The sequence below is a fragment of the Rhinopithecus bieti genome, unplaced genomic scaffold (genome assembly GCF_001698545.2).
Source record: "Rhinopithecus bieti isolate Rb0 unplaced genomic scaffold, ASM169854v2 scaffold_21201, whole genome shotgun sequence".
NCBI classification, from domain to species: domain Eukaryota; kingdom Metazoa; phylum Chordata; class Mammalia; order Primates; family Cercopithecidae; genus Rhinopithecus; species Rhinopithecus bieti.
In genome coordinates, this window is record NW_016810610.1 from 14,617 (window position 1) to 28,234 (window position 13,618).

Consider the following 13,618-nt stretch of genomic DNA (forward strand, 5'->3'; position numbering starts at 1 on the left):
GATTAATAAGCAGAACACATACGGAGCTCAAACAATTCAATAGCAAAATAATAATAATAATACAATTAAAAATTGGGCTAAAGACCTGAATAGACATTTCTCAAAAGAAGACTTAGAAATGGCCAACAGGTTTAAGAAGAAATGCTCAACATCAGTAATAATCAGGGAAATGCAAACCAAAACCACAATGAGACATCACCTTACCACAGTTAAAATGGCTTTTATCCAAAAGACAGAACATAACAAATGCTGGTGAGGATGCAGAAAAAAGGGGCATGCTCTCACACACTGTTGGTCAGGATGCAAATTAGTACAACCACTATGGAAAACAGTATGGAGGTTTATGGAAGTTCCTCAAAACACTACAAACAGAACTACGTATGACCCAGAAATTCCACTACTGGGCATATATCCAAAAGAAGGAAAATCAGTATATCAAAGAAATATCTGCATATCCATGTTTATTGCAGCATTATTTGCAATAGGCAAGATTTGGAATCCATGTAGGTGTCCATCAACAGATGAACAATGAAAGAAAATGTGGTATATATACAAAAATGGAACATTATTCCACCATTAAAAAGAATGAAATCCTGTCATTTGCAATGACATTGATGGAACTAGAGAACATTATGTTAAGTGAAATAAGTCAGGTACAGAAAACAAATGTCACATGTTCTCATTCACATGTGGGAGCTAAAACAATTGATCTCCTGGAGGTAGTGAATGAAACGGTGGTTACTAGAGGCTGTGAACACTAGTGAGGAGGTGAGGATAAACAGGAATGGTTAATGGGTATAAAAACACAGTTAGAAAGTAAGAGTAAGATCTAGTGTTCTACAGCATAATAAAGTGACTATAGTTTAAAATAATTTATAGCATATTTCAAAATATCCAGAAGAGTAGACTTGGAATCTTCACAACACAAAGAAATGTTTGAGGTGATGGATATCTCAATTACCCAGATTTGATCATTACACATTATCTATTTGTATTAAAATATCACATATACCCCCTAAATATGTACAACTATTATATATTCAATTAAGTTTTTATTAAATATTAAAGAAAGACCTTCCAAGACCAGCTTCTTCAATGAGAATTAATCTCTTTGCCACTAATTCTATCACTCAATTTCTCTATAACACTACAATAGCACCCACACAATGTATATAAATTTAAGTCCTAACATTCTCCTTTGCATTTATTAGGCATTCAATAAGTATTTATGGAGTTCAAGGATATTCCTTCATTGCAAATAATATAATTTGTAGTATATTGAGCCATTCTTCTATTCAACTAAACATTAGTTTCTTTTACTACAGTTTATAAATCAGCTTGGAAATAATATGACAAAAATAATACTGCCATAAAAGTTTGAATCATACATTTTAATCAAAATACTAAACTTATTGATGTTATGAACAGTAATAATAATATTACAATAATAGCTAGGATTAGGGAGTTAACATTTGCCAGGAACATATATTATACAACATATAAAGTACCACATTTACGACTTACTATTATACCATAAATTAAATTAGCTGCATTTTGCAGATGAGAAAACTAAGACACTAAAAAGTTAAGTAGGCCAGTCGTGGTGCCTCACGCCTGTAATCCTAGCACTTTGGGAGGTCAAGGCAGGCAGATCACCTGAGGTCAGGAGTCCGAGACCAGCCTGGCCAACATGGCGAAACCCCGTCTCTACTAAAAATACAAAAATTAGCTGAGTGCGGAGGCACGCGCCTGTCATCCCAGTTACTAGGAAGGCTGATGCAGGAGAATCCCTTGAACCTGGGAGGCTGAGGTTGCAGTGAACCAAGATCACACCACTGCACTCCAGCCTGGGCCACAGAGCAAGACTGCATCTCAAAAACTAAAACTAAGTTAAAAGTTAAATTATTTATCCAAGGTGACAGTGGCATTGCCAGCATGTAGACTCAAGCAGTATGATTCCAAAGCCCAAATATTTAACATGGTTGTATTTTTCCATAGCCACAAAGATTACATATACATATATATACAGTATACATATACACACACATAAATATTATATATCTCCAAAGCAAGTTTTTAATCAGAGAATCTTCCTGAACATTATAAATAAAATTTTAATAATAAAACATTTTAAGAGCAAATTACAATAACTGACTAACCATAATACAATTTACAGTCATGTTAGATTGGCTTTATTAGGTTGGATTTTTGAAATAATATATATGCTGTAGTATATTTAAAGATTTCCCAATCAAACATAAATTCATTTTCTACTTTCCCTTAATATCAGCACGGACTTTGAATTTTAATAAGTATGTTTACTAGTTTTAAAAATGAGCTTTTCCAATAAAGTGAACTAAAAATGAAAGAACAGTAATAAATGTTTACTTTCCATGCCTTATAAATTGATTTTAGATATTACATTAAAATAATTCATTAAATGTGACATATTGTTTATTATTAGGAGCTAATGTGGCCCCAAAAAACAAAAACGACTTTTACATATCACACCACCATATAAAAGTCATAGACAGCAAAGTATTTCCTGCCAACTTTAAGAAACATAGAAACTCTTAAAGAATTATTTTAAAAACTTTATANCTTTGAATTTTAATAAGTATGTTTACTAGTTTTAAAAATGAGCTTTTCCAATAAAGTGAACTAAAATGAAAGAACAGTAATAAATGTTTACTTTCCATGCCTTATAAATTGATTTTAGATATTACATTAAAATAATTCATTAAATGTGACATATTGTTTATTATTAGGAGCTAATGTGGCCCCAAAAAACAAAACGACTTTTACATATCACACCACCATATAAAAGTCATAGACAGCAAAGTATTTCCTGCCAACTTTAAGAAACATAGAAACTCTTAAAGAATTATTTTAAAAACTTTATAAACCACCAGAGAAAGTATAACAGTGAACACAATAGGCATCTATTATTCACTCTATTTAATTTTTCATTGCCTTGTACTTTGGCTTGTCAAATGTATAATGTCAGTAACAAAAATTAATGTGAAATAACTAAACCAGTCTCCAACCTAGCAGAGAAGTATCATCCTTAAAGAGGAACATATTCCTAAAAGCACTCTGCCTGTTAGAATAATAAAACTTACCACAATAATTTAAAACATTTTGTAGCTAATAGAGACTTTTATGTATTCCTTTTGCCTATGTTGGCAAAAAAAAAAATCATTGTGATGTTACATATGGTGATGGATTTGTAGATATGGCACCAAAAATAAAAGCAACAAAATAAAAAAAATAGATAAACTATCAAAATGGAAACTTTTACGTTTTAAAGGATACCATCAAAAAAGTGAAGACAACCTACAGAATGGTGGAAAACACAAATCATGTATCTGATGCGAGCCTCATATCTAGAAGATATATAGAACTTTTACAATTCAACAAAAAAAAAATTTAAAAATAAGCAAAAGATTTGAATAGACATTTCTCCAAGGAAGATAAAGAAATGGCTAATAAACATATGAAAAGACACAAATACTCAAAAAGATATTTGTAAGCTATATTCTTAGCAGCATTATTTACAACAGCCAAAAGGTGGAAGCAACTCAAGTGTCCATCAATGAATAAATAGATAGACCAAATATGATGTGTGTAAGAACTGGATAAAGGTGACAGCTGTACAACATTGTGAATGTTCTAATACAAAATGAAACATTATTCAACCTTAGAAAGGAAAGACAGTCTGATACATGCTATAACATGAATGAACCATGAAGGCATTATGCTAAGAGAAATAAGCCAGCTACCAAAGGACAAAAACTGCATGATTCCACATACATGAGGTATCTATAGCCATCAAATTCACCGAAACAGAAGTAGAATGGCAGTTCTTAGGGTTTGGAAGGAGGTGGGGGGAGTGGGTAGCTATTTATTAATGGATATAGAGTTTCAGATTTACAAGATTAAAAAGTTTTACAGAGGAATGAAGATGGTGGTGGCAAAACAATGCACATGTCCTTAATGCCACTAAACTGTATACTTAAAAATGCTTAAAATGGTAAATTTTATATTGTGTATATTTTTCCAAAATTTAAGAAAACACAATTTTTTAAACAGGCAAAGTACTTGAATAAGTATTTCTCCAAATTAAGATACAATGGCCAGCAAGCACATCAAAAGATATTTAATATTTAATCATTAAGGAAATGGAAATCAAAACCACAGTATTATTCAGCTGTAAAAAGGTATTAGTACTGGCACTTGCTACAATGAGAATGAACATCAAAAACATTACATTTAGTGAAAGAAGGAAATCCCGAGATGTTACATATTGTATGATTTCATTTATGTGAAATATCCAGAATATAAGTAAATTCGTAAAGACAGATAGTAGATCAGTGGTTGACACGGGCTGGGGTGACTCCTTAATGAGTACACAGTTTCCTTTTGGGATGAGAAAAATGTTTAAGAAATAGATAAATGTGATAGAGAGGCAGAGCAAGATAGCAGAATACAAGGTTTCATCAATCGTTCCCCCCAACAGGGACATCAATTTACAACTATCTAAAAGAAAAAACACCTTCATAAAACCAAAAATCAGGTGAGCCCTCATACTACCTGGTGTTAACTTCTATCAGTGAAAGAGGCACTGAAGTGATTTTTTAAAAAAGTCTCCAACTGCCAACATCAGCCCTCTCCCACCTCCCTGCAGTGGCAGCATATGGTGCAGAGAGTATCTCTGGGCACTAAAGGAGGGAGAAAACAGCAATCCTGAGGGACTGAACTCACTGATGTCCTATTATTATAGTAGAAAGGAGAGAACTGAACAAAACTCAGGGGACACCCGCCTATAGAGGGCGCGTATAAACCAACATGAGAAAAAGGAAAATTGCCAGTCCTAGCAGTCTGAACTTCAGTTCCCAGTGACCTCACCACCAAGGGCTAAAATGCTCTGAGTCTCTAAGTAAACCTGAAAGGCAGTCTAGGCCATAAGGACTACAGCTCTTAGGCAAGTCCTAGTGCTGAACTGGGCCCAGAAACAGTGAACTGGCAGGGCACAGGACCTGCTGGGACAGCAGAGGAGGTGACTAAGGGAGTACTGACATCACCTCTCCTCTAACCCCAGACTGCACAAATTGTGGTTCCAAGGTTCCAAAAGAGACCCCTAACTTCCACCTGAGGAGAGGCGTGGGAAAAGTGGAGAGGACTTTGTCTTGGCATCAGTCAGAATGATGAGGCCCTCCTTCCAGGTCTTAGCTTCCAGATGACATTTCCAGACACATACTGGTCCAGAAAGGAACCCACTGACTTGAAGGAAAGGACCCAGTCCTGGAAGCATTCATCACCTGGTTAACTGAAGAGTACTTGGGTCCTGAATAACCAGCAGCAATACCACATTCTATGTTGAGGGTCTTAGGTAAGTCTCTGAGACTTGCTGGCTTCAGGTGAAACTCAGCACATTACCAGCTGTAGTGGTTACAGAGCAAAACTCTTCTACTTGAGAAAAGCACAGGGAAAAGTAAATGAGACTTTGCCTTGCACCTTAGGAACTAACACAGTCACAGGTGGATGGAGCACCAAGTGGGGTTTTGAGGTCCCCAATTTTAGGACTTGACTTTTGGATGGTATTTCTGAACCTACCCTAGGCTGGAGGGTAGCCCACTCCCCTGAAGGGTGAGTCCCAGGCCAGGCAGCATTCACCTTAAGCTTATTTAAGAGCCCTTGGGCCTTAAGGGATCATCAGCTGTAGTCTAGCGGTACTCCCCATGACCTTCGATGGCAGTGGCTACGAGGTGAGGCTCCTCTCCCTTTGGAAAGGGGAGGGAAGAGTGGGCAGGACTGCATATTGTGGTTTGAGTGCCAGCTCAGCCAAAGTACAACAGAACACTAAGTAGACTTCTAAGGTTTTTAACTCTAGTCCCTAACTCCTGTATAGCAACTCTGGACCCATCAGGGGCCTGAGGAACTCATCATCCAGAAGGGACGAACACAGGCCTGGCTGGCTTTGCCACCTGTTGACTGTAGAGCCCCAGGACCTTAGGCGAACACAGGAAGCAACCAGTGAGTGGATACAGCAGGCTGTAGGCAAGATCCAGTATTGTGCTGGCTTCATGTCTGACCAGCACAGTCATACTGGTGATGGCCACAGGGGTACTTTTGTCACTCCACCCACCCCCAGCTTTAAGTGGCCCAGAACAGAGGGAGAAAGTCTGTTTGTTTGGGAGAAAATAAGGGAAGAGAACAACAGTCTCTGCCTGGTGATACAGAATTCTCCCAGATCTTATCCAAGACCATCAAGCCAGTCCCTCTATGAGTTTGTAAGTAAAGTGTTACTGGGCTTAGGGTCCCCTCTATATCTGATACAACTAATACCATAATATCCCAGTCCTTTCAAATATCTAGAAAGCCTTCCCAAGAAGGACAGGTACAAACAAGCCCAGACAGTGATGGCTACAATAAATACCTAACTGATCAATGCCCAGATAATGAAGAACATCTACAAGCATCAACACCATCCAGGAAAACATAACCTCATCAAATGAAGTAGATAAGCCACCAGGGACCAATCTTGGAGAAACAAAGATATGTGACCTTTCAAACAGAGAATTTAAAATATCTGTGTTCAGGAAACTCAAAGAAATGCAAGATAACAAAGAGAAGAAATTGAGAATTTTATTAGATGAATGTAATGAAGAGATTGAAATGATTAAAAAGTATCAAGGAGAAATTCTGTAGCTGAGAGATGTAATTGGCATATGGAAGAATGCATCAGTCTTTTAATAGTAGAATTAATCAAGCAGAAGAAAAAGTTAGTGAGCTTAAAGACAGGGTGTTTGAAAGTACGCTGTCAGAAAAGACAAAAGAAAAAAATTAAAACCAATGAAGCACATCTACAGAATTTAGAGAATAGCTACAAAAGTGCATATCTAAGAGTTTGTGGCCTTGAAAAGGAAGAAGTGAAAGAGATAGGGGTAGAAAGTTTATTCAAAGGGATAACAACATAAAACTTCCCAAACTAGAGAAAAATATCATTATCAAAATACAAGAAGATTATAGAACACCAAACAGAATTAAACCCAAAAAAGACTACATCAAGGCATTTAATGAGTCAAACTCCCAAAGATCAAGAATAAAGAAAGGATCCGAAAAGCAGCAAGGGAAAAGCAACAAATGACATACAGTGGAGCTCCAATACATCTGACCACAGACTGTTCAGTGGAATCCTTACAGGCCAGGAGACAGTGGCATGACATATTTAAAGTGCTGAAGGAAGACAACTTTTACATTTGAAATGTATATATATATATCCTAAAATGTATATATTTGAAGTGTACATATATCCTACAAACATGAGGGAGAAATAAAGAGTTTCCCAGACAAACAAAAGCTGAGTGATTTTATCATCACCAGACCTGTCCTAAAAGAAATGCTAAAGGGAGTACTTCAAACAGAAAAAAAAAAAAAAAAATGACATTAATCAGCAATAAGTAATCACCTGAAAACACAAAATTCACTGGTAACAGTGAGTACACATAAAAACACAGAATATTGTAACAGTGTAACTGTGGTGAGTAAACTGCTCTTATCCTACAGAGAAAGACTAAACAATGAACAACTCAAAAATAATAACAACTTTTCAAGACTTGATAGTAAAATAAGATATAAATACAAACAACAACAAGTTAAAAGCAGATGGATGAAGTTAAGGTATAGAGTTTTATTAGTTTTCTTTTTGTTTGTTTATGCAAACAGTGTCAAGTTGCTATTAGGTTAAAATAATGGGCTATAGGATACTTTTTGCAAGACTCATGGTAACCTCAAACCAAAAAACATACAATGGATACACAAAAAATAAAAACTAAGAAACTATATCATATTACCAGGAAAAAAATCACCTTCACTAAAGGAAGACAAAAGGGAAAGAAAGAAGGAAAAGAGGACCACAAAAAGTGTCAAGTTGTTATCAGCTTAATATAATGGGTTATAAGGTACTATTTACAAGTCTCATGGTAACCTCAAAACAAAAATAAAACATACAATGGATATGCAAGAAATGAAAAACAAGAAACTAAATTATATCACTAGAAAAAATCACCTACACTAAAGGAAGACAGAAAGAAAGAAAGAAAGAAAGGAAGAGAAGAACACAAAACAACCAGAAAACAAATAATAAAATGGCAGAAGTAAGTCCTTACTTATCAATAATAGCTTTGAATGTAAATAGACTAAACTCTTCAATCAAAAGATAGAGAGTGGCTGAACGGATGGAAAAAAGAACACTCAATAATCTGTTGCCTACAAGAAACATACTTTACAAATAAAGACACATGTAGGCTATGAATAAAGGAATGGAAAAAGATATCCCATGCAAATAGAAACCAAAAAAAGAATAGGAGTAGCTATACTTACATCAAACAAAATAGATTTCAAGATGAAAAACAAAAGAATAGACAAAGAAGGTCACTATATAATGATAAAGGGGTCAATTCAGCAAGAAGATAAAACAATTTTAAATATATATATATACACACACACATATATATACACACACATATATATATACACACACACACACACCCAACAATGAAGGACCCAGATATATAAAGCAACTATTATTAGAGATAAAGAGAGAGAGAGGCCTCAATAAAGTAATAGCTGGAGATTTCAACACTGCACTTTCAGCTATGGACAGATCTTTCTTTGAAGAAAACCAACAAAGAAATACGGGATTTAATCTGCACTACAGACCAAATAGATCTAACAGATATTTACAGAAAATTTCATCCAACAGCTGCAGAATACACATTATTTTCCTCACCACATGGATCATTCTCAAGTATAGACCATATGTTAGGTCACAAAACAAGTTGTAAAACATCTTTTAAAAACTTAAATAATATAAAGCATCATCTCTGACCACAATGGAATAAAACTAGAAATTAATAACAAGAGGAATTTACAAATACATGGAAATTAAACAATGTGCTCCTGAATGACCAGAGATTCAATGAAGAAATTAAGAAGGAAACTGAAAATTTTCTTCAAACATGATAACAGAAACAAAACATACTAAAACCTATGTGATACAGCAAAAGAAGTACTAAGAGGGAAGTATCTAGGTATAAGTGCCTACATCAAAAAAAAGAGGAAAAGCTTCAAATAATCTAATGATGCATTACTTAAAGAACTAGAAAAGGAAGAGCAAACCAAACCCAAACTTAGTAGAAGAAAATAAGAAAGATCAAAGCAGAAATAATAAAATTGAAATGAAGAAAACAATAAAAAAAAGACTGATGAAACAAAAGGTTGATTTTTGAAAGGTTAAACAAATAGAAAAATCTTTAGCCAGACAAACTAAGAAAAAACAGAGACACAAAATACAATCAGAAATGAAAAGGAGACATTTCAAATGACACTGCAAAAATTCAAAGGATCACTAGTGGCTACTATGAACAACTACATGCCAAAAATTGGAACATCTAGAAGAAATAAAAAATTCCTACACAGATACAACCTATCAAGATTGAACTAGGAAGAAATCTAAAACCTGAACAGACCAATAACAAGTAAGGTTATTGAAGGTATAATAAAAAGTCTCCCAATAAAGAAAAGCCTGGGATCCGATGGCTTCACAACTGAATTCTACCAAACATTTAAAGCAGAACTAATACCAATCCTACTCAAAATATTCTGGAAAACAGAGGAGGAGGAAATACTTCCAAACTCATTCTACAAGGCCAATATTACCCTGATATTAAAAGCAAACAAAGACACACACAAAAGAAAGGGAGGGAGGGAGGGACGGAGGGAGGGACGGAGGGAGGGACAGAGGGAGGGACAGAGGGAGGAAGGAAAGGAAGGAAGGAAGGAAGGAAGGAAGGAAGGAAGGAAGGAAGGAAGGAGAAAAGAAAGAAAACTGGTCGGGCGTGGTGGCTCACGCCTGTAATGCCAGCACTTGGGGAGGCCAAGGCAGGCGGATCCCGAGTCAGGAGATCTAGACCATCCTAGCTAACACGGTGAAACCCCATCTCTACCAAAAATCAAAAAAAATTAACCAGGCATGGTGGCACGTGCCTATAGTCCCAGCTACTCGGGAGGCTGAGGCAGGAGAATCACTTGAACCCAGAAGGTGGAGGCTGCAGTGAGCCGAGATCGCGCCACTGCACTTCAGCCTGGGCAACAGAGTGAGACTCTCAACAACAAATAAACAAAGAAAACTATAGGCCAATATCTCTAGTGAATGTTGGTGTAAAATACTAGAAAACAAAATTCAACAATACATCAGAAAGATCATTCATAACTAAGTGGGATTTATCCCTCTGGAATGCAAGAATGGTTGAACATATGCAAATCATCCATGTGATGTGTCATATCAACAGAATGAAGGATAAAAAAGATCTAATCATTTCAATTGACAGTGAAAAAGCATTTGATAAAAATTCAACATCCCTTCATGATAAAAAACCCTCAAAAAACTGAGGACTGAAGGAACACAACTCAACCTAATAAAAGCCATATATGACAGACCCACAGCTAGTATCATACTGAAGGGGGAACAATTGAGAGGCTTTCTTCTAAAATCTGGAACAAAGTAAGGATGCCCACTTTCACCACTGTTATTGAACATAGTACTGAACTTCCTAGCTAGAGCAATAAGAAAAGAGAAAGATATAAAGGGCATCCAAATTGGAAAGGAAGAAGCCAAATTATCCTTTTTTCCAGATAATATGATCTTATATTTGGAAAAACCTAAAGACTCCATAAAAACCTATTAGAACGGATTATCAGTAAAATTGCAGGATACCAAATCAACATACAAAAATCAGTAGCATTTCTATATGCCAATAGTGAACAATATAAAAAAGAAATTAAGAAAATAATCCCATTTATAATAGCTTCACATAAAATTAAATACCTGGGAATTAATCAAAGAAGTGAAAGATCTCTATAATGAAAACTATAAAATACTAATTAAAGAAATTGAAGAGGACACCAAAAATGCATTGGAAGAATCAATTCATGGATTGGAAGAATCAATATTGTTAAAATGTCCATATTACCCAAGGCAGACTACAGATACAATGCAATACCTCTCAAAATAACAATAGCATTTGTCACAGAAATAGAAAAAATATATATTAAAATATATATGGAACCACAAAAGACCCAGAATAGCCAAAGCTATCCAAAGCAAAGAGAACTGAAGGAATGACATTACCTGACTTCAAGTTATACTAAGGAGCTATAGTAACCAAAGCAGCATAATACTGGCATAAAAACAGACACACAGTCCAATGTAACAGAACAGAGAACTCAGAAACAAATTGACACAGCTACAGTGAATTCATTTTCGACAAAGGTGCCTAAAACATATACTGGGGAAAAGACAGATTCTTCAATAAAAGGTGCTGGGAAAACTGGAGATCCATATGCAGAACAATGAAACTAGACCCTGTATCTTGCCATATATAAAAAGCATTGGTATAAAGACTTAAATCTAAGACCTAAAACTATGAAACTGCCAGAACAAAACATTGGGGAAAAATCTCCAGGACACTGGTCTGGGCCAAAATTTCTTGGACAATACCCTGTAAGCACGGGCAACTAAAGCAAAAACGGACAAATTGGATTACAACAAGTTAAACAGCTTCTGCACAGCAAAGGATACAACCAACAAAGTGAAGAGAAAACCCACAGAATGGGAGACAATATTTGCAAACTACCCATCTGACAAAGGATTAGTAACCCAAATATATAAGGAGCTGAAACAATGCCACAGAAAAACATCTAATAATCCAATCAAAAAGTGGGCAAAATATTTGAATAGATATTTCTCAAAAGAAGACATACGAATGACAAACAGGCATACGCAAAGGTGCTCAAAATCATGGATCATTAGATAAATGCAAATCAGAACTGTAATGAGATATCACCCCAGTTAAAATGGCTTACATCCAAAGACAGGCAGTAACAAATGTTTGTGAGGATGTGGAGAAAACAGAACCCTTGTACACTTTGGTGAGAATGTAAATTAGTACAAGTACTATGGAGAAAAGTTTTGAGGTTCCTCAAAAAACTAAAAATTGAGCAATCATGATCCAGCAATTCCTTGGCTGGGTATAAACCTTAAAAATAGGACATTGGTATATCAAAGAGATACCTGCACTCCTATGTTGCAACACTGTTTACAATAGATAAGATTTGGAAGCAACCTAAGTGTCCATTAACACAAGGGTATGGACTGGTACCAGTCTATTTCCTGTTAGGAACCGGCTGCACAGCAGGAGGTGATCAGCGGGTGAACAAGCATTAAGGCCAGAGCTCTGCCTCCTGTCAGATCAGAGGGGGCATTAGATTCTCACAGGAGCTCAAACCCTGTTGGGAACTGCACATGTGAGGAATCTAGGCTGCACACTCCTTATGAGAATCTAACGAATGCCTGATGACTGAGGCAGAATAGTCTCATCCACAAACTATACCCCACCACCATCTCATCCGTGGAAAAACCGTCTTCCCCAAAACCACTCCCTGATGCCAAAAGTGTTGGGGACTGCTGTATTAACAGATGAATTGATAAAGAAAATGTGGTATATATTTTTTATGGCATTCACCCATAAAAAAGAATGAGATCCTGTCATTTGCGACAACATGGATAGAACTGGAGATCACTATATTAAGAGAAATAAGACAGGCGCAGAAAGACAAACATCACGTGTTCTCACTTATTTGTGGAATCTAAAATTCAAAACAACTGAATTCATGAACACAGAGAGTAAAATGATGGTTACCAGAGGCTGGGAAGGGTAATGGGGTGCTGGGGAGAAGGTAGGGATGCTTAATGGGTACAAAAACAACAGAGGGCTGGAGGGCAGGGGGTGTAGTTAAGGGGTACAAAAAATAGGAAGAATGAAGAAGACCTACTATTCGATAGAACAATATGGTGACTATAGTCAATAGTAACTTAACTGTACATTTTAAAATAACTTGAAATAACTTAAAGAGTGTAATTAGATTGTTTATAACACAAAGGATAAATGCTTGAGCAGATGGTTACCCCATTCTCCATGAAGTGATTATTTCACATTGCATGCCTGTATCAAGACATGTCATGTACCCCATAAATATGTACACCTACTATGTACCTACAAAATTAAAATTTGAATTTTTTTTAATTAAAAACTTAAAAAAATGGCCGGGCATGGTAACTCACACCTGTAACCCCAGCACTTTGAGAGGCTGAGGCAAACGGATCACGAGGTTAGGAGTTCAAGACAAGCCTGGCCAATACAGTAAAACTCCATCTCTACCAAAAATACAAAAACAAATTAGCCAGGTGTGGTGGCAGGGGCCTGTAGTCCCAGCTACTCGGGAGGCTGAGGCAGGAGAATCGCTTGAACTCAGGACGCAGAGGTTGCAGTGAGCCAAGATCACATCACTGCACTCCAGCCTGGGCAACACAGCGAGACTCTGTCTAAAAAAATAGAAAAAAAAAATCAGATAGTTGCACAACACTGTACATAGTTAAGTGTCTGTTGTGGGTTTCACTTTGTTAAAAAGTCATTCCCTAGAATTGGAGTTATGGTTAGAAGCATTATATAAATGTCAACAAATATATTAAGTAAATTACAGAATGAACTAATTA